Here is a 24,566-nt window from a genome sequence, read left to right on the forward strand (position 1 = left end):
GCGGAGGCTCAGGGCTGCAGCGGGGAGAGATGCCGCTCTCCCAGGGCAGATCTGACGCAGTGGGGAGAGGCGCCCCGCCCCCGGCCCTAACAAGGACCTGCCTGGACTTGCTGCAGCCAGGGGAGAGGAGCCCCTCCCTCAGCCCAGCCCCGGCCCACCGGAGCTGCTGCAGCTGGGGAGAGGCGCTGCTGTCTGTGCCCTGAGCTACTGCGGTGAGAGATGGCTATGGGGGAGTCCCCTCTCCCCACCGCAGCACCGGGCAGCCTGCACCCCAAAAACCACATCCCCAGCCCCACCCCAGAGCCCACACCCCAAACCCCTCCCTGGAACCCTCTGCCCCCGCACCACAAGCCTCTGCCCCATTCCTGAGCCCACTCTCACGCGCCGAACCCCTCGGCCCCACCCCACGAATTTTGCTATGTGCACCAATATGAAGGTGATGTGTCACTCGTCCCCTCCATATTGGTGCACATAACAAAATTCATTCCACACATGCGTGTAAAAAAATTAGAGGGAACACTGGTCGCATCCCCATTTTAATGGGGTCATCCGGGCTGTTGTTATTGCTGGGGTCCGAGGCCGGAAGCCTGAGCCCGAAGCTAAAACCCCAGGGCTTCAGCCCTGAGCAGTAAGGCTCGTGTTTCAGCTTCAGCCTGGGTGGTGGGTCTCAGATTACAGGACCCCTGCCCAGGGGTGAAATCGTTGGGCTTTGGCTTTGCCCTTCCCCCTCCCCAACCTGGGGCGGTGGGACTCGGGCTTTGGCCTTAGCCCCCTGCCCAGGGCAGCAGGGCAAAGGCAGGCTCAGGCTTTGATTCCCTCTTGTGGGGTCAGGTAGTAATTTTTGTTGTCAGAAGGGAGTCACGGTGCAATGAAGTTTGAGAACCGCTGTGCAGCTTAGCCTTCTCCCTGCTGCCAGCCAACAGTGTGTACCTTCATATTCAATGTATATGAAGTAGCTCATTGTCCGCTGGGATCATGGGAGCCTTTGGTGCCTAGAAACAAACAAAAGAATGATCATTAATAAAACACAATATATGGAAAATGAAAAGGAGTACTTGTGGCACCTTAGAGACTAACCAATTTATTTGAGCATGAGCTTTCGTGAGCGTAGCTCACGAAAGCTCATGCTCAAATAAATTGGTTAGTCTCTAAGGTGCCACAAGTACTCCTTTTCTTTTTGCGAATACAGACTAACACGGCTGTTCCTCTGAAACCTAATATATGGAAAATGTATCATACTTAGAGACTCTGCAGTGCCTTATGGTACAGTTAATAGAGTCCATCTGGAATAAAATCTTCATATTGCATCTCAAGACCCACATCTTCTCTCTGTCCTATGACTTCTCTCTCTACCGAAAAACAAACCAACAAAAAAACCTGTTTGTTCTCAGTTATTCTCTTTGAAACATACTCATTCCACCCCCTTTCATCCTGCCCTATCATGTCTACAGACGTTACTCGTTTGATGTACTGTACCCTCCAAAGTGCACTTATTTGTATATATAGATTGTAATCAGCACCAAAATGCTTTAGAATACATTTGCTTGAAAGATACAAGACCTGAATTGTATTATATTGCATGGTAATTAATTCACAGAAAGGATCCTGTACAATTTAAGAATAGCTATAAAATTGCTTCCTCTACACTGCGCAGAGAATAAATAAATGTTAGAATATGACCACTCTTTTGACTTCCACTCTGCAAAATCCTGTAACATCCTTCATAAACTCCTTTTTTCTTTTTCAAGATGACTTCTTGGAAGAAAAGGATACCAACAGCTCTAAATGGAGTAGCATTTAATCTCTGTACAAGTCAAGGTCATCCACTTTGTTTTTTTAAGTGTAAAACTGTTGACCACTCAACAGTACATAGTGAAAAGCTAGCTATCTGAAATCTTAGCAGATTGCTAGGGGGGAAAAGGGTAAATGCAGCACAGTAACAAAGAAATTAAATGATCTCATGTTTGGGGGGGGGGAAATCAAGTTTAATTAAGGCTCAATTCTTACAAGTTGCACGGAGAGAATCTTAATAATATTGCAACAGCAGAATATCATTATACAGCTACAAATCTTGGTGTGATGCTTCAACAGGAATTGCTGGTTTGTGTCCTTTGACTATGAGCCAATTCAGACCATTAATAATGCATCCTTGCCCAATCAACATAATGATATGTTCTTTCCCTGTGGTAAAATTATGTGTCTAAACAATTAATTGCAGTGATCTACTATGTGAGAAAGGTTGCCTTTAGTGCACTATGTGACAATTTTTGTGAAAGGCCTAAAGCTATGATCAACCAAATGTCCTCCTTACAGTAACAGTATCCTTTGTAAAAGAAAAAGAACTTAGCCAACATGAGAAATAAAAGCAGACTTTTCTAAGGGCTTAATCCTACAAATTGTTTAAGTCCCCCTTCAACTTCCACTGAATTGGATCATGCCCTTAAAAAAAAGTTACAATTTTCACTTATTTTGGGATCAACATATTTTAAGATGACTATATCTTTTAAAAAGGGATCATAAAAGACAGGTTTTTTAAGGTTTTATTGTAATATACTGCTACATCTCTGCTAACAGAACCCCCTGTGTTAAAGTTTGATCTGGTGCCGTTGAAGCCAATGGGAGTTTTGCGATCGAGTTTCTCAGGAGTAGGGTCAAGACCCTTAGCTACTAATGGTTACATGCTGTGTGTAGTAGCACATGTATGTTGGGAGAGATTAGGGATACTGAGGCCATGGTTTGAGGGACTAACACATTAGTCAGTGTGTGAACAAAATTACAAAATGCTAGCTATTGTCACTTCGCTCTCTTTTTCCAGTGAGCATGAGAGCAAATTATTAAAATTGAGAGAGCGAGACAGAAGAAAAAGAGGTGTGGCTGGCAGTCCCCAAAAAAGAAACTCACCTTTCCTAATACAAAGAACAACAAAGGAAAAAGAACTCAAGTGTTTTTTGGATTAGGACATAATTCTCTAGGGCCCTTTCTCTTCTCCTCCTGCACAGCCTTGTCTCTTAGTTCTGATCTGTTATGTTCTCCCTAAAATGGCCAGTGAGAGAACCATCTTTTTATAGGCTTCCACTCCCCTTTGCTAGGTGGTCAGGCTTCCACTCCCAAGATCAACGTCAAAATCCCCATCGGGTAATCTGTTACTTGATCACCACCCACCTAGAATCTAGACTTGAAAAAATGGGTTTTTCTGGTGGCCAGCTCTCTGTCTAAGGGTGCTTCATTTGAATGGATAATCATCAAGGTTAATGACCCTCCATTGTTAGCTCTCTGCTAGGTGCAAGAATTTCGTTTGATATAGATACATACAGAGAGTATATAACATCAAACATCAAGTCATATGTAGATAAGTCCTCCCCAAAGTGTCAGAGTATGGACCAAATTCAGCCTTGTGCAAGTGGATGCAATTCCTGTTAAAGTTAGTTGGTGTTGTGGAGTGAATTTAGCCCCATATACTTATCTGAAAATTAGCTGCTGCCCTCTAATCTTCTCATAATATGGACAGGTGCTAAACATCTATTCCAACATTCCTCTTCCTTGTTTATCACCAGTGGCAAAGTATCCATTCAGCCTTCCTCACACCTTTTTATAGGTCATCATATATCAGAAACCTGCCTGGATTACGTTATTTTTTTCCTGATGTTGTTGTTAAAAGCTGTCCTCCTGCCAGTCAATTGCTTCAATAAATTGTACTCAAAATGGGAAAGATTGGTCAATATTCCCCTGATAGTTTGAAATGTCATCTTTCATAGCCTGACAAACACTGATTGCCATATGGCTGATGCCTATAAACCCCATTCAGTTAGGATTACACCTTGTGTATTACAAAAATGAGTCACTTTTACCATCTCTCACATACAGTCTCAAAGCCACGTCTTAGTCTGCAACAGTAGTATGTGACATTTCTCACCATAGTCTAAAATGTATTCTCCCTAACCTCTGAATATTGCTTTACGGAAAACCCATTTAAAAATAAATCAGTTATAATGATAAGCTTCCAATGAATCTAATCTGAAAACATGCTTGTATAACATAACAGAATCTCCGTACTCAATATTAAAAGGCTAAATTTTCAACAAACATTTTTACCGGTTACACATAGTTCTTCATTTCCACCTAACAAAGACACTCTCTAGAGTAAGTGAAAGATTAATTTCAATCAAGCATGTCTTTCACTATGATTACAGCCTGGTGCGAACACACCTTAGCAGAAAGAGAGAAGACTGTCAAATCCATCTCTCACTTTGCAAACCTGCCATCTTGTCCCAGTTTTACCAAACTGTGTACAGTACCTTATATTAAAGAGGACGTAGGAATTAGAATCACATTTGTCTATTGAGCTAGAAACAAAATGAAAGCAGAGCTGAAGGTGTGGCTGATAAATTGATGAGTTAATGTGTTGAGTTAGAGTGATTTGAAATTGGAAGCATTATCAGCCCAAAGATGCCACCATCATTCACTTTGAGTAGTACCTTTCTAAATTCACAGACCCACTGATTTCAATGGTACTACTGTGCACTCTTAACTCTGGCCCTACTTAAGTGCCGCAATGCATTGTTATAGAACCTCTCCTGGAAAAACTAAAAATTAAAAGAAAATTGAAAGGAATCAATTAGAAATTGAAGTATCTGGTCTAAAATGCTAAGACTCTCTGGAACCACAATCCTAACAGATGTAGCCCTTCAAGCCCTCCCAGATAGATAAACTCAGTACTATGTGATTTACTATGTCTAAGGGTCTTTTGGATGCGACCTTAACATGCATTTATGGTCAGAAAACTGGCTATTTTTAACATGGTATTACTCAGTACTGCCAGTCCCAAGCATTCAGAAATCATGAGTTAGCCTCGTCAAAAATCATGACTGGGTTAAAAATCATGAGATTCTTAAAAAATAATACATTGAGGGTTCTTTTCCTTTTGCCTTTTGATCAATGAGCCTTTCGGTGGCCCTCAGGTCACGTTTCCAGGCATTTTTCTGCAACCAGCAGAGCAAGAAACATACTTTTTAAAAGTAAAAGCTAAAATTCTCACGTAATCACAGGACTTGAGGAGCTGGAGTTTAAGGAACATTGCAAGAGTCGGCAACATGGATTACTCCACAATTGTGGCCCCTGGATGTATTGAGAATCATATCTTTTTATTTTACTGTCTGAAATAAGTTAGCAGTACTGCCTGGCTAGCACTGCAGACCCAACACAGCCATGGCAGGATGAGCTGGATTCTATTCTGCCTCTCACATTGGTAGCACAATAATACACTAATTCCTTACTGCAGAACCTTCATATTTGGTGACACCCAGCTGGGCTTTTCCAGGCCTGAGCGTCAGGATCCAGTAAGAGTTTGCGGAGCACACAGCAGACCCCCATTTGAGTTCACTCTTCTCCAGTGTTTAACAGGGAGTGGGATTTTAATAGTTTTGAGCATGACTCAATTGCAAAAGTGAGTACCTGGGAGCAAGAGCTGAGCATTGCTGAGCTGAGTTGACCTCAAAGTCCCTCTGGTCCTGCTGCAGTTGACAAGTTTAAAGACATTAAATGTTGTTGTGATTCTACAGAATTAGGTTTCAAATAGGGAGGTTCACATGAGAGAGGTGACCCTAAAATGTCAACTTCATCAGAGCAAAAATCAACCAAGCACCCAAAATAATAGAAACAAAGCAGAGAGAAAAGGAACCACTTAACAAAATCCACTTGTCATCCTGTCCAAATGAAAAGGAAAGCATGGGTTTAGAAAAGCAATGCCCATGAGAGTCATATAACTCAGCTCTGCCCTGTGCTGGCTGACAGTACCTCTTCCAAAGCTCAAATCCAGCCTCAAAACTAAACTTTAGTTAGTTAATTCAATTGCCTCAAATGAATTCTGCTTGCAGTGGTCAACCCTTCCTGGACAAATTAATACAACTGAGGGCCAGACCCACTAAAAAAAAAAATTCCCCACATAAAACAACACCCCACCAATGACCCTACACTGGATTAGTCCAGTCTTCTCATAAACAGTCCCAGGAAAGCCATTGCTCCCATGAATTTTCTGTATGCTGTGGCAGCCGAGGTGGCAAAGCCCCAGAAATGAAAATACTATGTTATTACAACTCACTGCCAGCAAGCTATATCCCCCTACAGATATTTCTCCTTGTTCCTCCCTTTATCATTACAATAGGAAACCTCATTCTGTTCCATTTCCAGTGGTTTTTAGGACGCTCGTTCTGCAAAGCCAAAATTTAGTAGTACCATGGGATTACTCATGTGCTTAAAGCACTTACATACCTTGCGTTAATGTGGGTCCATTATCAGAAGGTAAAGACAAATCTCTGTGCTTCCTATTGTTGCATGAATATGGGGAAAGTACCAGTTCCCAAGTGATTGTGTAATTGCTTTCCAAAAATAGTGGCAAGTATCCCCCTCCACGGAGCCCTTTGATAAGCCCCAGAAGTCATTTTGGTCTCCTAGCCTCATTTGCAAGATTATTTATTTTGGATAAAAGTAAAGACACTTCCATTTCCATAGCTGACATTCTTTGCTGCAGGGCATGCATTTTATTTTCCATGTCGTTGATCAGTTCCTCCATGTATCAGGCTTATTAATCAGATTAATAAAGGATTATTTAATTTCCTGTAGGGTATTATTGATCTCTCAGAGATGCCTGGCAATTTTTTTCCATTCCTGCACCACCACCCAGGGGGATGGTGTCTAAATATTTGTGATGTTGAAAAGTATCCAGCGGGCTTTTCTTGAGGCATGACACTGCAGGTGGAGAAGAAGGCAGAGAGCAGGGTGGAAATGTAAAACATACCCTTCCATTTTGTTGCTTCACAGTCCCTTTTTGCCTGACTCTTAGTTTGTCCAGCACATGTAAAACGCATACAGGGAAGTAGGAGTGAATGATCTTCACTGTAACAGGAGGTTTAGTAGAGATTCCTGACAACTGCTAGCTGGAGAGCTTGGTGTTGTGATTAAATGTATTTGTAGTGTGGGTTATTCAAATTCAATTGTTTTTAAAATCCGTGGCCTCATATTAATTACTGGATACTTTGGGGTCAGTATTAGATCATGGTTCACACCAAGAGTGTGGGTTTCAGCCAGTTCTTTCCCCCTTAACCGTACTGAAGATGTCTGTGTGTAAGATTCAGAGATTTACCTCATATAGGATTCAGAGATTTACCTCATTTATTTTCCTTTGTAACTCATCCCACCCACCTGAGAGTCTCAGTTCCATGATGACTAAGAGTGAGACAAAAAAGAACTGGATGGAATTTCCTTCCTATCTCCTGTGCCCTTTGAGAGCTGGTAGGCATCTATCTCGAGCGATGTGATCAGCTCTGTGCTGATTGCATTACCACCACAGTTGTCCTATCCCTCCACTAGATGACAAACCAAGAGGATGAGTTTCACAAGCTGCATTCGTGCTTCCGTGCAGCACTATTATTAGATCACTGGGGCCCAGGCCGCAGCTGTAGCAGGTCTGTGAGGTTAAAATGCTTAGAGCCATCGTCATCTTTGACTGATTCTAGCCTCTAAGTAACCTTGCTCAGGGTTTAATTTTAGACATATTTTGATGCCTCCACTTCAGTTTAACCACGATGTCACTGCAGTTATTTTGCTTTACAATCTATGAGCGTCTGATACACTTGTTAGGGTTTATGTACTGAGATTTGGTATAACTTCATTTTATCTCATGCCAAAAGCCAGATAAATAAACACAACCTTATTAAGGAGCTCACTTTGCAAAGAGAATAAAGTGTCTTAAAACTCATGTGAAAACAGCTGTGAACCTCTATGTCATCCTTATCTAAGTGGGTTACAATTGCACTCATGAATTCAAAATGATGTACTAACATTTTTACCACTGCTGAGGCTGGTTCTATCTGTAATTTTCCTTGTCCTCCCCCATGGCCGCTACTTTGGAATAGCCCAGGAACAGATCCTAGTTCAAGAGATGTACTTTTCCTTCATACGAGAGCCAGAGAGGAAGAATGGTTTCAGAGTAGCAGCCGTGTTAGTCTGTATTCGCAAAAAGAAAAGGAGTACTTGTGGCACCTTAGAGACTAACCAATTGAAGACAATGTCATGGAGTGCAGCCTTTTATGACAATCTTCCTGGTGATTTATGTCTGCAAAATATGGAAGCATGGCTTCATTTCTGCCCTTGAAATATGCATCAAGCAACATTGTCAGCACACCTTCTTCTCTGACAAACATTTAACTAGTTTTTGGAATGTATAAACAACTTAATAACAAGTCCTTCTGCCCGTGTCACAGCTGAAGTGATTTCTTTACTTTCATAGTTAGTTTGTATTTGCACTAGCAAGCAATGCAAATACCTGATAAGTAGAAGCACCTGCTTAACTAGAGAGTGTCTCACTGACTTCTCAAATGGGCAGATCCAGGCAAATAACAGTGTTTTCTGTTAAAGGAAGCAGCAACATGTGTCTCTACAGTTCTGTACTTTCCAATATACCTGGAATAAGTTTGTGATTTGTTTAAAACACCTCCAGCATAGTAAGAGAGGTTTTGATGAGCTGGAACTCAGTCCTTGAGTTTGTTTTGTACTTCGATATGGGTCAAAATATTTATACTTAAAGGCAGACCAGAATAGGCTTAGTTCACATCTGAGAACTCAGTCATGCAAGATCCTGATCTACTTCTGAGAGATCCTCAACTTTCTTTGACTTTGAGATTGAGGATGCTCACTCTCCTTTCAATATTGGTCAAGCATATGCTGCCTTCCAGCAATTCATTAACTACCCTGCAGGAAGTTACTGTTGCACCGAATTACATAGCATGCATACATTCCTCTTTTTCCATCTCTACGTGGTGAGTCACCAACCCGGCTGCACGTGCACAAGTCCTCTGCTGTGTTCGTTAGCTCTTATGCAAGATCCTTAATGGGGCTTGGATGTAGCAAAGCAGGTGTGTTTTTGAAACTAATCAAGTACTTTAAAACGGTTGTGAAGTAGGAGGGTTAAGACAAACATTCAAGGGGAACTGGCCAGTAAAGCATAAAAGAGACAAACAAAGCTTTAAAAGGCTGGATATGAATGTAGAAAGATAATGAATTTAAGAAACAAAAAATAAGTTGTTTTAAGACAGTTTGTGATGCACATCCATAATGCTGGACTTTTGACTCTTTAGGCAGTAGCTTCACAGTTTGACACTGCTTTCTGCTTTTTTTTAGCTGAGTTTTAATGCAGTGTCAAATTATAAAGCCATGGCTAGAAATACTGAACATTTCCACAGGCTCTTGAACAGTTTCTAAGTATATTTATATAATATAGCATCAAAGAACTCAAGGCTTTAAGACAGGCTGGAACTATTGAAATTTTGGACAGTCTCTCCTCAATAGAATCCTGGATCTACTCTGTTAAAATAATTATTAATACATCAATGGACTGATGTATGACAGCAAAGTGAATGTACTATATATGATCGCAACAATGGATTATAGCAATGTACAATAAGAGAGTTAAAAACTTTTCTTGAGTTCTTCAAGTTCATGCCCCACCTAGCGCATTCCACTGTCACGGTGACATGCTTAGTTCCAAGCTCTTGATACTTTCATAAAAGCCTGAGATGGGCCTGAGCCATGAAGTTTGGACTTGGAGATGAACATTTCCAAAGTTTGGGTGCAAGGGTGGGTTGGATTCAGAAGGTGGGTCCATTCCATTGTGGAGAGTTGGATCAGCCACAGAATTCAGCTGTGTGGTGAAATCCTGTCACCACTGATTTCGGTGGGAGCTTTGCCACTGAATTCAATGGGGCCAGGATTTACAATTTCATGGTTTCCATAGTGACATTCTCTATATCAGACAGCTTTCTGTCATTACCAGTGAAATGATATTCATGGGGTGATTTATAGAACACTCCCAGTTTCTCCATCAAGAGCAATGGCCGCCATGTCTGACAAGCAGTATCTGGCTGACAAGTGCCAAATCAGATTTATCACTTATCATGAAGAACAAAGAACATAATGCCCATTTATTGGAGGTCAGAGGGTACACTGAAAGCAGCCCTTGTATTGCCCAAGTGTGATATTTTCCTAAAATACAACTACTAACTGACTGGATTCTCCTTGGTTCTGATTTTGAGAAGTGAATTCAAAAGTAAAGGAGAAATTTCCTCTCAAAAATTAAAAGCATCAAGGTGCAAGTGATCCATTTTATAGATTAACTTTCTCCTTCCCAAATAAAAGAGGCAAAGGTGTGAGCACACAGTTACCTAATAAAATCTTAAATTAATACAGCATTTTATAGTCTCCTATCAAACCTGCAGACATCAGTTCACTCTCTACTCAAATGTCATCCACCTATCTCTGAAGTGGAAGGCAATGGCCAAGAGAATAAACTTGCAGCAGGAGGAGAATGGAGATTTGGAACCAGGACACTGGAGGCAGCCTGGCTTTCTGCACCTGCAAGGGGTACTGGGTGGATCAAAAGAGGGCCATCGCTGCTTGCTGTCGTTCATTTGTAGGTGGGCCACTTATCAGCTAGCCAATCCTAGTATTTGAAATAAACAAAGAGGGATGCCATTGGCTGCTGTGGCCTACCCACCGGTAGGACTCACCTCCCCTGGCCTCATCCCATGGTTGAGCCTTGCTGCGAACAGCCATACAAAGCAGACAAAGGACCTGGGGTTTTAGAGTGCAGCTTAACTCTGAAGGGTGACTCTAAAAAATGCATTCTGTATAAACCGTAATAAAATGAGATTCATGCAGAATCAGGCTTCAAATAATCTTGCTGAAGATAAGTATTTCAGTATAAAGGAATAAATCACATTGAGTAATCTGATAAACTAATCAGAATTCTGAGCAGAGAAATTAACCCAGTATAATTCCAATTTCAGAACTTTTACTCTCATCACCAAGTTTATATATACTAAAGTATTTTTAAATAACATTTTGTTCTAAAACATTAAATTCAGAATAAGACATTTCCATGTATGAATTATGGAGTATTAATTCATGTTTAATTGCTTTGATTGGCACTGAGAGTTTTAAACATCTGTCTGATAACTATTCAAACTAATTTATCATACAGAATACAATAAAATATTATCTGTTAGTGTTTAGACTAGAGGATTCTCCTGCCATCAAAGGAACTGAAATAATAAATTTGCTCAAGTGGAAGGTCTTGGCATCCTTGGTAGAAATCAAGCTTTCTTGGTTTCTGCATTTAGATTTTTTTTTTGGGGGGGGGGCGGGATTATGCAAGTGGAATTACCATTAAAGAAAGGAAAATGGCAAAGAGAATTTCAAGCACTACGTATTTCTCAACAACCTGTCAGGAGACTGGTTTCTTCTAACCCCAGCTCTGCCACTGTAACCTTGGGCAGCACTTTTCATCCCTCTGTGCCTCCATTTCCCCGCAAATCTTTTCTCTGTCTTGCCTATGCAGACTGTAAGCTCTTCAGGGCAGTGACAGTCTCCCATTATATATCTGTACAGTACATAATATGCTGGGGCCCCCCATTCTCAGTTGGGGTCAATGGGAGCTACTATAATAAATACGTAACACAAGACTAAAATGTTGAGTACCAGGCTGATTAGTTCCAATTTCTTTTGTGCTTCTAAATGAACGTCTTTTAAAAAACCTGCTAGGACTATCAGGATCCTCCATATTCACTTTTCTTGGCTCTACCTGCCATTTTCTACCACTGAAGTTTACGGTGTTGCCAGCAGTTAAAATGTAACAACGTGTCATGTACTGCTGTACAGGCTACCTACCTCTGCATTCCAGCTGGTGCACAACTAAAATGAGATGTGCACACCCACCCCATCTCAAAGAATGAGCATTCTCTTACCCTGCAGTTAGCTAAACCGAAACTAGAACGGAGGCTTAAGAAAGCGAAGAAACCAAGTGCTGATCAATCCATCTGTTCTCCCACTTTAAGGAGTGTGTTAATTACACTTTATTCAACTCTTCTGTAGACTGATTTACTGAATCTTTCTTGAGGCAAGGGTCTAGGTCTTATATGTTTGCACAGCTGCAAGCATAATCAGCCATTGACCCATTTATAATACATTCATTCTGTTCACCCTAAAACAACCGTATCACTGCAGTCCATTGTGATTTAGTCTGATGAAGAACATTCTGTGGGCCAAGATTATCAATTTATGGGTGTCCCACTACACACTCCTTAAAGGGGCCTGATTTTCAGAGGATGGGTGCTCAGGACTTTCCGAAAATTGGACACAACCACCTTCCCAACTTGGGCTCCAAAAATCACTGGTCACTTTTGAAAATCTTAGCCTAATTTTTCAGGCAATAAAAGGGCGCTATCATCGTTACTACATCACCAATACAATTAAATATCTGCTCTGAAACTAGATCGGCAATTGAGATAAAATGTCCATATCAAGGTGAAGTAGCTCAGTCTTTGGTTTTTGTTTGCATCTGAATTGGGTGGTCACTTCTAAATATCATCAGGAGAGTAGCACTGGATGTAACTTACACACACACACACACACATTATCTACTCAACAGTTAAGAAAGGCCAGAATCGGTTATTCAACCTTCATTTGTCCCCCTTTTGCATATGTATTAAAATGATGGACAGTGCTCACTGAATGAGCAACTATTCATTCTGTTGCTTTCTCCTCATGGTTCAGTGTATGGTCCTAGGCCCAATTTACTGCACATTATTGAAACCCTGCTCTGAAGACAGAATTATTCATTTCCTCATGGGTTACTTTATGGAACCCTTCACTATAGTATCTGAGGCCTTCACAAACATTCATGAATTTATTTTTACCACACTCCTGTGAGATGTGGGGGTGGTATTATCCCCATTTTACAGATGGGTAACTGTGGCACAGAGGCACTAAGGACAAAAGAATCCAATAATTTTACCAATTACCAAACATAACACACCTAGTATCTGATTTTTCAGAGTACACATCTTACAGCACGTTATATATTCAAGCACAGCTCTCACTGGCTTCAGATGCAGTGGCTTCAGATGCAGCAAGCAGCACTCAACACTTCTGCAGCTCAGCCCCAGGGTGTCATGTTGGGCACCCAGAAAATGAGGAACACACAATTAGTGACCACCTGTGAAATGTTGGTTTAAAGTGACTTGCCCAGCATCACACAGTAACTCTGTGGCAGAGGCAGGAATAGAATTGAGTTTTCCAAGATGCATTCAACCATCTCAAGCATGAGACCATCCTTTCTCCTCCTGTTCAAGACACCTTCCAACTTCTGAAATAACAGTGGCTCTACAGACAAACAGCCTCCTTCAGTATACACCCCTGATTGATCCCAGAGGTCCATCCTGTACACTGAATGAGGCGGGGATCCTGTGGAAAAAATATGTGGGAATGTAATGAATGTGTGTACACATTATTATACAATCTAAGGGGCTGAATTAAAGTTGCACAAGCATTCTTATTGCTGGCATCTCCTAACTTCTGCATATTTGACTTTACAATCTTAAAGTTCTTTTTAATGCCGTCTTTTGGGGAGATAAGTTACTCAGTTTTCAAAAAGCAGATATTGCATCACATGGCATCCTATTGACACCACAGTGAATCAGCAGCATGGTTGGAACCTTTAGATCCTCCATACAGACCTCTGCAATTTGAGCCAACAGAGTAACTGATTGTAACACTAGATTTTCATCCTCTATGTAGACCAGCACTAGAGGGGGATGAGATACACACTTCACCAGTGGGTTTCACAGATATTTGCAGACAACAGAGGAATGGTGAGACTCCAAAAGCTTGTGTTCCATTCCAGGCTCCAGAGGGGAATGTTCTCTCATGGGCACAGACTTCTGCCCATTTCCCTGAGCTGAACTCCTTCTGCCTCATCCCCACCAACATGTCCCTGCCCAAGCTTTATCCCTTTCTCCTTGTCCTAGTCCCACTCTCCTCACTGACCTAGTCCCAGCCTCCCACTCCTTAGGCTTCTCATCCCAATCCCTGTCTACTTGCTTCATAAATCCTAATCTCACTCCTCCAGACTGTGCTTCCCAGTTCCAGTCTCCCTACAGAGCCACTCCCAGACCCCCTTCCTCCCACCCCCCCACCGGCTTCCTTGGTCCCAGTCCCCCTTCCAATTTGACTCTTTTTACCCTGGCCACGTTCCCTATCTCTACTGGGTCCCAGTCCCAGTCTCCCTCTCTGGGCTTCTTGACCAGTCTCAGTGTCCATGTCAATCGCAGTTCTTCCCCTACACTCCAGAGCCTCCTCAGATCTGTCCCCATCCACCTTCTTTTCCCCAGTCCCAGACTCCTTGCTCAGCCAGTCAAAGTCTCCACCCCCAGTTTCCAGTCTAAGCCTCCCCACAAAGGCTAGTCCTAGTTTCCCTTCCTCGCACCACCACCAGATATCAATCCCAGTCTCCCTCATCAGGGTCCTCATCTCAACCTACTCACCTCTCCCTTCTCCCCCAACCCCCTGGGGTCCAGATCGCATCCTCTTTGCATTTGAGTCAGGCAGCTTCCTCCTCCACACTGCCTGGGCACCACCAGGGGATCGTTAGAGCAGAAGGCGGCAGGCTCTTTGCTCTCAGTTTCAGTGCCCAGCACACCCTGACCGAGATGAGCTAGGAGCTTTCATTACAGGGAAAGGCCAGCTTCACCCCTGTAGCCCTTTGCTTGAGGAAGCATGCTCGGCTCACTTTATAGGAATGGTACACGTGCAGTCTAGTCACATACAGGAGCTGTGAGGGGATGGCTCATGCTCAGTGACGATGGGATCTTTGGAAATTTTAGCTGCTAAAGTCGAAGAAATCGCTACTGAAAATGTGTGACAGATTTTTCAAATGGATACACTTCAAATTGCCAAATTAGGGCATATTTTCCCAGGAAAGCACAAAGGCCTGCACAAGGCCACTCCCGTGGCAAATTTCAATAGCCCCAAAGCATAGGGCCCCTTGAGTTTTGTGGGGGGGTTTTTTGTTTGTTTTAAGAAAAACATCAAGAATTTTTTTTATTTATTAATTTTTTTTTTTTTTTTTTTTAAACATGAACAAAACAGTATTTTCCCCTAGCCATGTTCCTGGAAACAGCTGAACTATTTTGGCTGTAAGTGTCCCCAGCGAACCAGCCTGAGGCAGACACCTGGCATGGAAAAATTCAACCCAAACAGTTGAAGTTTGGCAAAGTTATCGGCAACTGAAAACCGGGTCTTGCAATGGGCATAATAGATGCTGGTGCCAGTCTTCCCTGTAACCACCCGTCAGTCTCATGAAGCAAAAGGAAAGCCTGTGGAGAAGAGGAGAAAATGCTGTGTGTGTTGCAGCTTTTTCTTCGGAAGTTCAGAAATATCTCAAAGAGCAAAGAAAGAAGCAAGGGGGAGATATAACAGGGTTTGAATGTTTCAAATTCCTCTGACAGCAGTGCACTGAAGTGCATTTTATCTTTGTGAGATCTTGCAGCAGCTGAGCAGCTTTATAGCTCGAAGCCCGAAACGTGGATATTATCTAATGCTCAGCTCGCAGCATCTTACTGAATTGTACAACCCCTGCAAAACTTCCCTTCCTGCTTTCAACCAGGGATTCAGCACGATGGTCTTTATTTTGCAAGCCGTGAGTTTAAAACAAGCCTAGTGGTTTTAGGGAGAGAATGAAAGAATGCTCTGACTAAGAGGAGATGTCCTCAAGCAACATTTCACAGGCAGCCCGGCTAATTAGATTGAGGATTGGAATGACGTCATCATCTCCTGTATTCAAGAACCTTTCACCAGTCACACGCCCCTCCCTTCCTTACTCCCTCACCATCTCCTGCACAATGATCCCCCCCCACCCCCACCCCCGATGCTCCCCACATAATCATTCCATTGGGAAGTAGGAATGACCCTATCCACACCCCCAGCAAAGCTCACATGATTTGCAGGAGGAAAGGTCCACCAGTGCAGAAGCCCCATGCCTCTTTGCTGCAACTCCATGCCCCTGGCAGGGCTCTGGTCCCCAGTAGCACAGCTCCAGTCATCTAAGAGGAAGCAAATTTTACTTAACCAAATGCCACACCTGCAACTTGCTGGGAACTTAAGGGCCACATGTTTGTACACACTAGAGTAAGTTGCAATCACCCTGAACTTTAATACATTGGCACAGCCTGCAGTGCTAGGCCCCTGGAAATCAGAGATATTGTATATTGGGACCATGGGCTCCTCTCCCCATTAAAGATTGGGGCTAACTGTAGAGCTGTATGGACAATGCTCACATTTGGCCTAGCGACTGCACTTTGAACCTCCAGGGGGAACCACATCCTAACCACAGGGGGCCCTGCAATAAATCTTGCATAATCCAGTCTCTTGTCCAGGTCCAGAGATAACAGTGCCATCTTTCAAACAGTACTTGTCTCTCACATTAGAAGGCCTCACCCCACGCATTAAGAAACATGAATTGATTTGTGTACTCTCTGCTAGGTTCTCTTTTTTTCCTTTATCTGTGCAATTATATTGTTTAAACCTGTAAAACATGCAGGGATACAGTTTGGATGAAAGGCGCTCTGCAAAAGGAAATTGCGTTCCATTAGCTGGTAGAAAGGCTGGGAATGTGTGTCATCAGCACACAGAGAATATTAGAGGGACTCATGCATTTAATGCAACAACATTAATTTCAATCTTTCATACACGGTATCAAATAATTTTCAGTAGATTTCAGATGTAAACTACAGCCAAAGAGAGGTTTTATTTATAACGTGGATTATTATACAACATCCTGACATATTATTTCTATCTGATAACTGGCTAAATTTGGATTAATTAAGATTAAATTCAACCTGGATTGGGGTTCTTCCCAGCCTCAGGAATCTACAGAATTTTTAAAAATAGGAAACTTTAAACAAAAACAGGATCTTAGATTTTGTGGTTTCCAACAGGCATCTAGAGTGCTTTTTCCATAATCACCTGTGATATATGGGAACAGAAGTCCAAGTTACTTCATTAAAAGCACTCAGACATAACTGGATATATTTACATATTAAGCAGGCAACTGAGACTCTAATCTTTCTATTTTATGTACCACTGCAATCATGAGTTAGAGTCAGAATGCCTGTTAAACACTCTGAATACCACAGAGTACTCTAAAAATCAAGATAAGTGCAGGTGACAAGAAAGGGCTTATATTTACAATGCTGATTTACAGTGCTGTACTTTTATCTCTGTAAATAATTTTTGTGCTTTAGAAGCATTAACTCAGCACTAGTAAAATGATTTTAAAAATGTATTTTGTACCTGGAAATGTTTTCCTATTACACTGAAGAACTTCACAATTGTCTGGGAAATGGTTCATTCCGTTAAATATTTTTTAGTCTCTTTCCTGGAGTCTGAGCAGCAAAGGACAGTCAAGTACTACATGGTCAATTTTACCAATTTTCACAGTACACAGGAGGTCATGCAACTCCCTTCTACTGGACAGCAAGGTAAGCCTGAGTTATGCTACTACTTCATGCAGGCCGTGACATAATGGGGCTCAGAGCGTAGGGACATTCTTCAGAAAGACCACCTCTAAAGTGATGCCTCTTGAAGAAACAGGAAGGGCAAAAACTGTACATCCTTTCATGGATAGAATTGGACTTGACTTTTATTTGACATCCAAAGGGTTGAATCCTCAGCTGAGGCTGGGCTCCATTCAGAGAAGCTGCAAAGTTAAATCAAATATGGATTTATATCACTTTTATACCCCATCCGTCTGCTGTCACTCCCAGAACTGTTGGATATCATCTTCAGGTCTTCTCTAAATTGCATTGGTTGATAACTCAAGGGGCTACTCTATCAGCGAGAGATCACCGGAGCACAGCAGTATTCCATCTGTGAACCCTTTCCCGGACTCTCTGCTAGACCCAGGCGAGTGAAAAGGTTGGGAAATGAAGCATTTCAAACAGGGCAGATCAATGAGGCAAAGGTGTGTTGTTTTACACACTGTAGATTGCGCATCTCGAATCTCCATTGCCACTGTGTCCTCAGAACTGTCTGCTCACATTGTCTCCCCTTCTTGCATAGGAAACGTTTCCAAGATAAGAATCTGTTTGCTTGGCAGGTGTATAATTCTAACCCAGCTCATTCTTTTCCTGTGCAGTTTTAATACTATCTTTTGAAATCTATGTCCAGTGTCTTAATTCTCTTGCAAACGTTGGCCATATTCCCAATTAAAGTTAGGACCCTAAATAACTGAGGAGTTGACCTAGCCATGTGCTTTATAATCACATGGAAACAGCTAGAAATGAGGAGACGTTTGTGAACACAAAGAGCGAGAGCCCTGATCCAGACACTGTTGAAATAAACGGAAAGGCTCCTTTTCACCGCAATAGGCTTTCAATCAGTCCCCAAATTCAGAGATGTTCTGTAAGATGGTGTATTATTATGCATCAGGAAGTGGATGTAAGCAACTCCAACCCAGCAGCCACAGATCACGGAGTGTAACATGGTGTAACTTACAAACTGAGGCATTAAAAAGAGGTGAGAGATAATGTGGTTACTTTAGCGTGTATCTCAAACACTCCAGTTAGTTGCTTTTTCTGCTTCATTCTTCTATTCCAGCCTCATCCACTTATATTTACAGCTCTCAGAGCCCCTTACACCCATTTACTGACACAATATCAACAGCCTTGCACATCACCACAGAATTTGGCCTGCATTTTATCAGCCTTTGGAGTTGCTAAAGAAGTTCTGATCATCATATGGCAGGAGATGTCTAGCGATCCAAACTTTAACCATGTAAGAAGAATTCTGTGGATTCCTTACTATAACCTGCCCTGCATGCTCCTGTGTCACTAAAGTATGTCCTATCCAGGCAGATTGGCAGCAAGCTACAACCTGCCCTTTAAAGACATTCAGGAAGCATTGGCACACGTTATCTTGGTTGTCAGTTACGCACCCTCAGCATTTCTCACAGCCACAGAAAAAAAGGGGGGGAGCAAGAAATTACAATGACTTGTCATGTAAGTGGTCCGTGGTAACGTTTCCTTTTGCAGAGCTGCCTGTTTATGTTTTCTGCACTTTAAACAAAAAGGGAAGAGAAATGGGGCAGTTTATAGTGACAGTGTCACTCCTCTGGAGAGCATTGACGGTGCCTGGATTGCTTGGGGAGGGGGGATTTTTTGTCTATTTTTAAAACAGATTCCCTCTCAGTTAAAAGTCTGTGAACATTCAGAAGTTAAAGCATGGGTGTCGACAGCGATACTCATGTCACTGTGCCCCAAGGTATTTTCTGTTTTACTTCCAGGAAGCAGCATTTGGCTGGTGCTTTTTGTCCTTCATCTGCTCTTAAAATTTAACTAGCTGCACCCTCTATGTTAGTGATAGGTCTTCATCTTTGGCATTAGAAACTGTCCCGTCCCTCCCCCTCCGCAATTACACACAATATGATCAATATCACAGGAAACCATGGAGATACTACAGCCAAGGGGGCACAAGTATTGACCAGTGGGTACACACATTTCAAATTGCTAGCTATGCACATGTTTAAATAGAATCAGCTACATGCCCAGAGCTTTTTATTTATTTAGTTTGCAGTGATCTGTATGTACGGTGACCAGATAGCAAGTGTGAAAAATTGGGACGGGGGTAGGGGGTAGTAGGGGCCTATATAAGAAAAAGCCCCAAATATCGGGACTGTCCCTATAAAATCGGGGCATCTGGTCACCCTATCTGTATGTGGTCCTGATTTCTCATTCTAAAACAGGGAACTTCTTCCATCCTAGCAGAATCCCTCAGCTTCAGCAAAGTGTGTAAATCATGCACAAAAAACAACTGTAAAGTAACCAGGATACATAAGGCAACATGATGGGTGTCAAAAATGCTGCATTAATCAATGGTGGTGAAACCTCCAGTTTTTCATGTCATTACCATAAGCAGCTCTCGGAAAGCCACTACTATAATTCTGAAGTATCAGAACTTTTCTTTTCTTTTTGTTTTTTTAAGTGTCTGCGGGGAAGGAAGGGGAGAATGGAGAATTAAAAACCTAGAGAAAACAATTCACTCCTGAAGGTCAAGTTTAAGAATTAAATTAAAATGTAATGACCATGTTGTGAAATCCCCAAAATCTGAGGTCAGTGGCAGCAGCACTGGTAGACAAGGGTGTGCTACCGAGCACCAGGCTAATAAAACAAGTTACTTTTAGTTGAAGGCATTAGGAGAGATCATTTCTCCTTTCATTTTACATGTGCCTGGGCAGTACTTTTTCAGCACAGACACCTGTCAGTTACACAGCTGCCACATTTGATTCCTGTAAACCTGTTTCGCAATTAGAAAAAGAAATTAAAGTGTTTATTGGTGTCTCCAGAGTAGTTGTATGAAAAGCAGCCCAGCTGGCACATAAACAGCGACAGTCTGTTCTTTCCCTTAAAAATATACGTTTTAATAATCATTTTACTTACAAGACACAACACAAACGGTGATAGAACAACAACCCTCCAGGCCTTCCCTTTCCCCCACTCACACATTTGTGATCTTTAAGAGTGAAATGTCTTCCATAGACTTAAACCTGAAAGCCAAGGATACCCAATAGCAGATGCACAATTGCATCCAGAAGTGTATAAACAGTGGACTCAGAACTCTCAGCAGGCCTGTGCCAGTAATTATTTTTATACTCACTCTTGTGTTACGTTGGCAACGGGGTTTGTTGGTGGTTCAGGAAACTTCTCAGCAAAATCCACTTTGCTTTTTTTTCTTTTCCAATCAATGTAGCAACAAAGATGCTGGCAGGATAAGAGACAATCATAGAATCATAGAAAATCAGGGTTGGAAGGGACCTTAGGAGGTCATCTAGTCCAACCCCCTGCTCAGTGAGTACTGCCTGTTCACCAAAGCGCTAGGTAATGCTATATGTTGTGCAATGTTACATTTTAGTCCAATGACAATGGCGTTAAATATCTTAAAGTGTCTGGCACACGCACTAAGCTATAATCCTGATGAACTACAGTACTTAAGCACCATCACTGGAGAAGTGCGCGCTTGCATGTTGCTGACCAGTGAAACATCTCAACACAGTAGAATTAAACTTTAGGGACCTACCCCCTTCACTGTAAACACACTTCCTCAGACAGATATGCAAGCAGCCTTTCAGTGGGCCTGAGTAAATGTTGCAGGATTGGATGCATACTTTTCATACGCTTTTTTACAAACAGAGTATCCCAAAGTGCCTTACAGAATTAAATAATGCAGTCACAATTTAAAGTAAAATAGAACAGGAAAGGAACAAAGAGGAAGAGTGAAATGTGGTCAGATGAGAATTGATCAAAGAAGCTGAGCTCATACGGAGCAGAAACAGAAGATGCTGGCTACAGTTAAGGGGTTAAGGGGGCAGAGAGGACATTGGTATCAGTGTCAGATGAGCCATGAGAGCAGGGGACCATACAGAGAGAGGAGAACTCATTGATAAGATGAAACAAGCCCACAGAGGGTTTAGAACAAGGCAGGCAGTTTTGATCTGGATTTTATTTCAGTATGCAGGGATTTATGCAAATAACTCCTATTACCACTAGTGGGGGTTACATGTGCAAATCCCCATCTTCAGAAGGGAGACTAAAATTCCACGGATTTCCTATTGAATTAGAATGACAAACATACAGTTCTGCTAAATTAGTTCTTGCTGATCTACTGTACACAAATGTGCAAAGTCCAATAGCCTTCAGAAATTCACATTCCTTTTCTAGGACTGAAGTTACACAGTTCCCCTGTGGTTTAGAACAGAAAAGGACCCGTTCTATTGTTTTTAATTATTGTATTATGAAAAGGTCTCCCATCTCTAAAGGCTGGATGTAATTAATACACAGAAAACAAGGCAAGACAACAGAGTACAAACCCAGAATTTCCCACTGGAGCCCTCAGACCAGAATCCCCAATGTAAGCTGAACTCTTCCCCCATGAATTTGGTTCTGAGAGAAATCTCTTGTCCGGATCCAGTTTGGATGAAATCCATTCCTGAATGATTTCAGCCCAGCGTGGGGGAAATCTGATGAGATCAGCTAATATCTCAATATTCCCACTTCACTGGGGAAGAAATCTCACAAGCAAAGCTCACAAGATTTTTGGTACTGCTGAGTCCAAACCTGAGATAACCCAGACTTATCTCCTAAACCCACACCCTAATCCAGATCCAATCAGTGACACCCCCCCCCCCCAGAGCATATCTAACACACACATAATAGCCAAGACTTAAAAAAATTGGGTGACCTAAAACTATGTCCTGTAGTTGTCCTTTACATTCTGCATTTATAATCCTCCCCTTATTAAAGGCACAGCTGTTCTAAATATAACAGGTAGAGGCTACTGGTACGTACAAATGGCAATGCAAACATTAAAAATCTCACATGAATTAGTCAAAGCAATTTGTTTTTAAAAGCGTGTGGGACTCACACTAACATACATGCTCATGGGCACCACTGCCCTCTGATGGCTAGAGAAACAAAACGTTCTTGGGAATTCATGATTGTCTTATATTTTAGTGGCTGGCCTACAGAGCGGTGATAAAATAATGGATTATAGTCTTTAGATTGTGTGTTCTGTGATCAGGGTTTAACTCACACATGCATGAACGCTGCCCAGCTGACAACACTGGAGCCATGTTTGCAGGCAGCCATGGATCATTAGAATGGGTTCCATGAGATCCTGGTTCCTGGGGGGGGAATCAGGCATGAAGTTCATGCACAAAAATTGCTGTGCAATTGTGAACCAAAACTTTGCACATGGAGTTGCAGTAATTATGTGTGAGAAAGCTGACATTTGCACACACCCAAATGGCATCTTAATACCCAAGAGGTTAAAATGGTCAGGTGGGCCTCTAAATATCCCTTGCATGCCAAATAATCTAGGCACACAATTGCACATATCTTTCTGCATGTGGGCTTTGTTCCTAATTTTTTCCAAAAATTTGGCCTTTAGCATCTGGTACGCACTGATTGCAGCCTCTAATTTGGGCTCATTTCCCCCGTGCATCTCCTTTCAAAAGGTTTAAAGAGCTTTGTTTCCCTTGGAAGCAGACTCTAAATTAAAGCTTCCAAAGAGTCTAAAGCAGTGGCAGGGATTTGTCTCTCAGAGAAGGGCACATAAACGACAGCTGCAATGTGGCAGTCCCCAAAGGGGACCCTGCAAATTCTGGTAGTTTGCCCTGAAAGATTGCTATGCTTTTCAAGGGCTGCTAATGTACTAGGCCAGCCAGATTCCTCATGTGGAACGGAACACAGAGGACATTATCAGAAGGGCCAACATGTAATAATGGGACCTGGCTTACCTGAGATACAATAGGTAACTTTTTAAGGATGCATAAATAGTGGAATCAGCTCTGATGAGAAGGGTTTCAACTAGCCTCTGATGCTGCCTCTGTTTTGTGCTCCTCTCGCTGTACATCAAGAGGCAAAACAAGTCAAAAAGTAAATATTTGTTCATGATGTTTGTTTTCTGGTGGATGGCAATGGAGGGGAGCAGAGCAGTGAAAGAAAGAATAGGAGGCACAGAGAGATTCTCTCAGCACCTCTGAACATAAGAGTCTCCCACTATGAATCCAAATGCAGTGCCAGTAAGACCACAGGTGTACTCAATTGGAGCAAGGGGAAATGTGATTGGGAGGCATATGGTGATTGTTCTGCATTGGCAATATATTCATCCCACGGCTCCTTTTTGCATCTGTTATCTATTTACATATTTTTCTATGGTACTTGCTTTAGCTATGCTACAGCAGCCAAGCATCCGCACCTAAGAGAAAGGGAAAGGTAAGCAAAGAGCCAGAGCTTGCATCACTGAGGGACATTCCCTGCTCACAAAAAGCTGAGCCCTTGAGGAGACAAATGACGAGCAGCCTTTTCAAGCGTCAGAAATGACAACTAAAACTCCTGTCCCTGGTTAGCAAAGCTCATCCCCACCCACTCTCAAACTCTCCAAGGAAGGTTTATTTGGCAGTGGAGAAAGAAAGAGTTAATTTAGAAACAGAATCCTGACATGAGGGTGTATCAGCCGAAGAAAGCTGGGCTGGTGGCGTTTTGAGGGTTTAGGCTGTGATTTTAATGAGAGTGGGGTGCTCGTTCCCTTAGGTTCCTTTGAAACTCCCAGCCTGGGAACTGTGTTAAATATGACATGACACTGGGGGCAGCTTTTGATACGGGGCTTTTGTAGAGAGTGAAACATGAATTTTCCCACAATGGTGCCATTCACCACTCCCTCAAACTCTTATTAAATCCAGTTATTTTATCTAATTTATCTTTGAACTCTTCCTCATAGTTTCATTTCTAATTGCATTATTCTTATTGTTCATTTTCACTGCAACGGCATCCAAAGTCACCACTCAGTATCTAGGCATCAGTGGCTAGGTGCTGTACAAACACATCACAGCAGTATCCAAACCAGTCCAGAGGTTCTCTAGGGATATCCCAAGTCCAGGCGAAGAATAGAATCAAGATTAAATTTCAATGGTGACTATCAGTCACTGAAGCTGAGGCAATTTCCCAAGGAAGAGTGGTATAGTGTGATATCATTGCACTCAGATAACCAGTCCCAGGGGTGCCAGAACGATTTGTATAGTGGGGGGGCTGAGAGCCACTGAACCAATCTATAAACGCTGTATACGATGGAAACCACTTCAAGCCAGTGGGTGCAGCAGCACCTCCAACACCAGCTTCTAGGCCTCT

General features: G+C 42.2%; 1 long non-coding RNA gene across 2 annotated transcripts; it reads right to left on the bottom strand.

The window, feature by feature from the left end:
• Window positions 1-362: 362 nt before the first annotated feature.
• On the bottom strand, window positions 363-20,936 carry LOC125642739 (uncharacterized). Of its 2 annotated transcripts, none has more exons than XR_012670007.1 (3): window positions 20,539-20,935; window positions 15,823-15,929; window positions 363-992 (listed from the first exon to the last, which is right to left on the bottom strand). It is a non-coding gene; the product is annotated as an uncharacterized LOC125642739 (long non-coding RNA). The 2 variants fall into 2 exon arrangements; XR_007358496.2 differs by lacking the exon at window positions 363-992 and adding an exon at window positions 14,892-15,203 and having other exon boundaries at window positions 20,539-20,936.
• Window positions 20,937-24,566: the final 3,630 nt, after the last annotated feature.

Source organism: Caretta caretta, chromosome 9 (genome assembly GCF_965140235.1).
Source record: "Caretta caretta isolate rCarCar2 chromosome 9, rCarCar1.hap1, whole genome shotgun sequence".
NCBI lineage: Eukaryota > Metazoa > Chordata > Testudines > Cheloniidae > Caretta > Caretta caretta.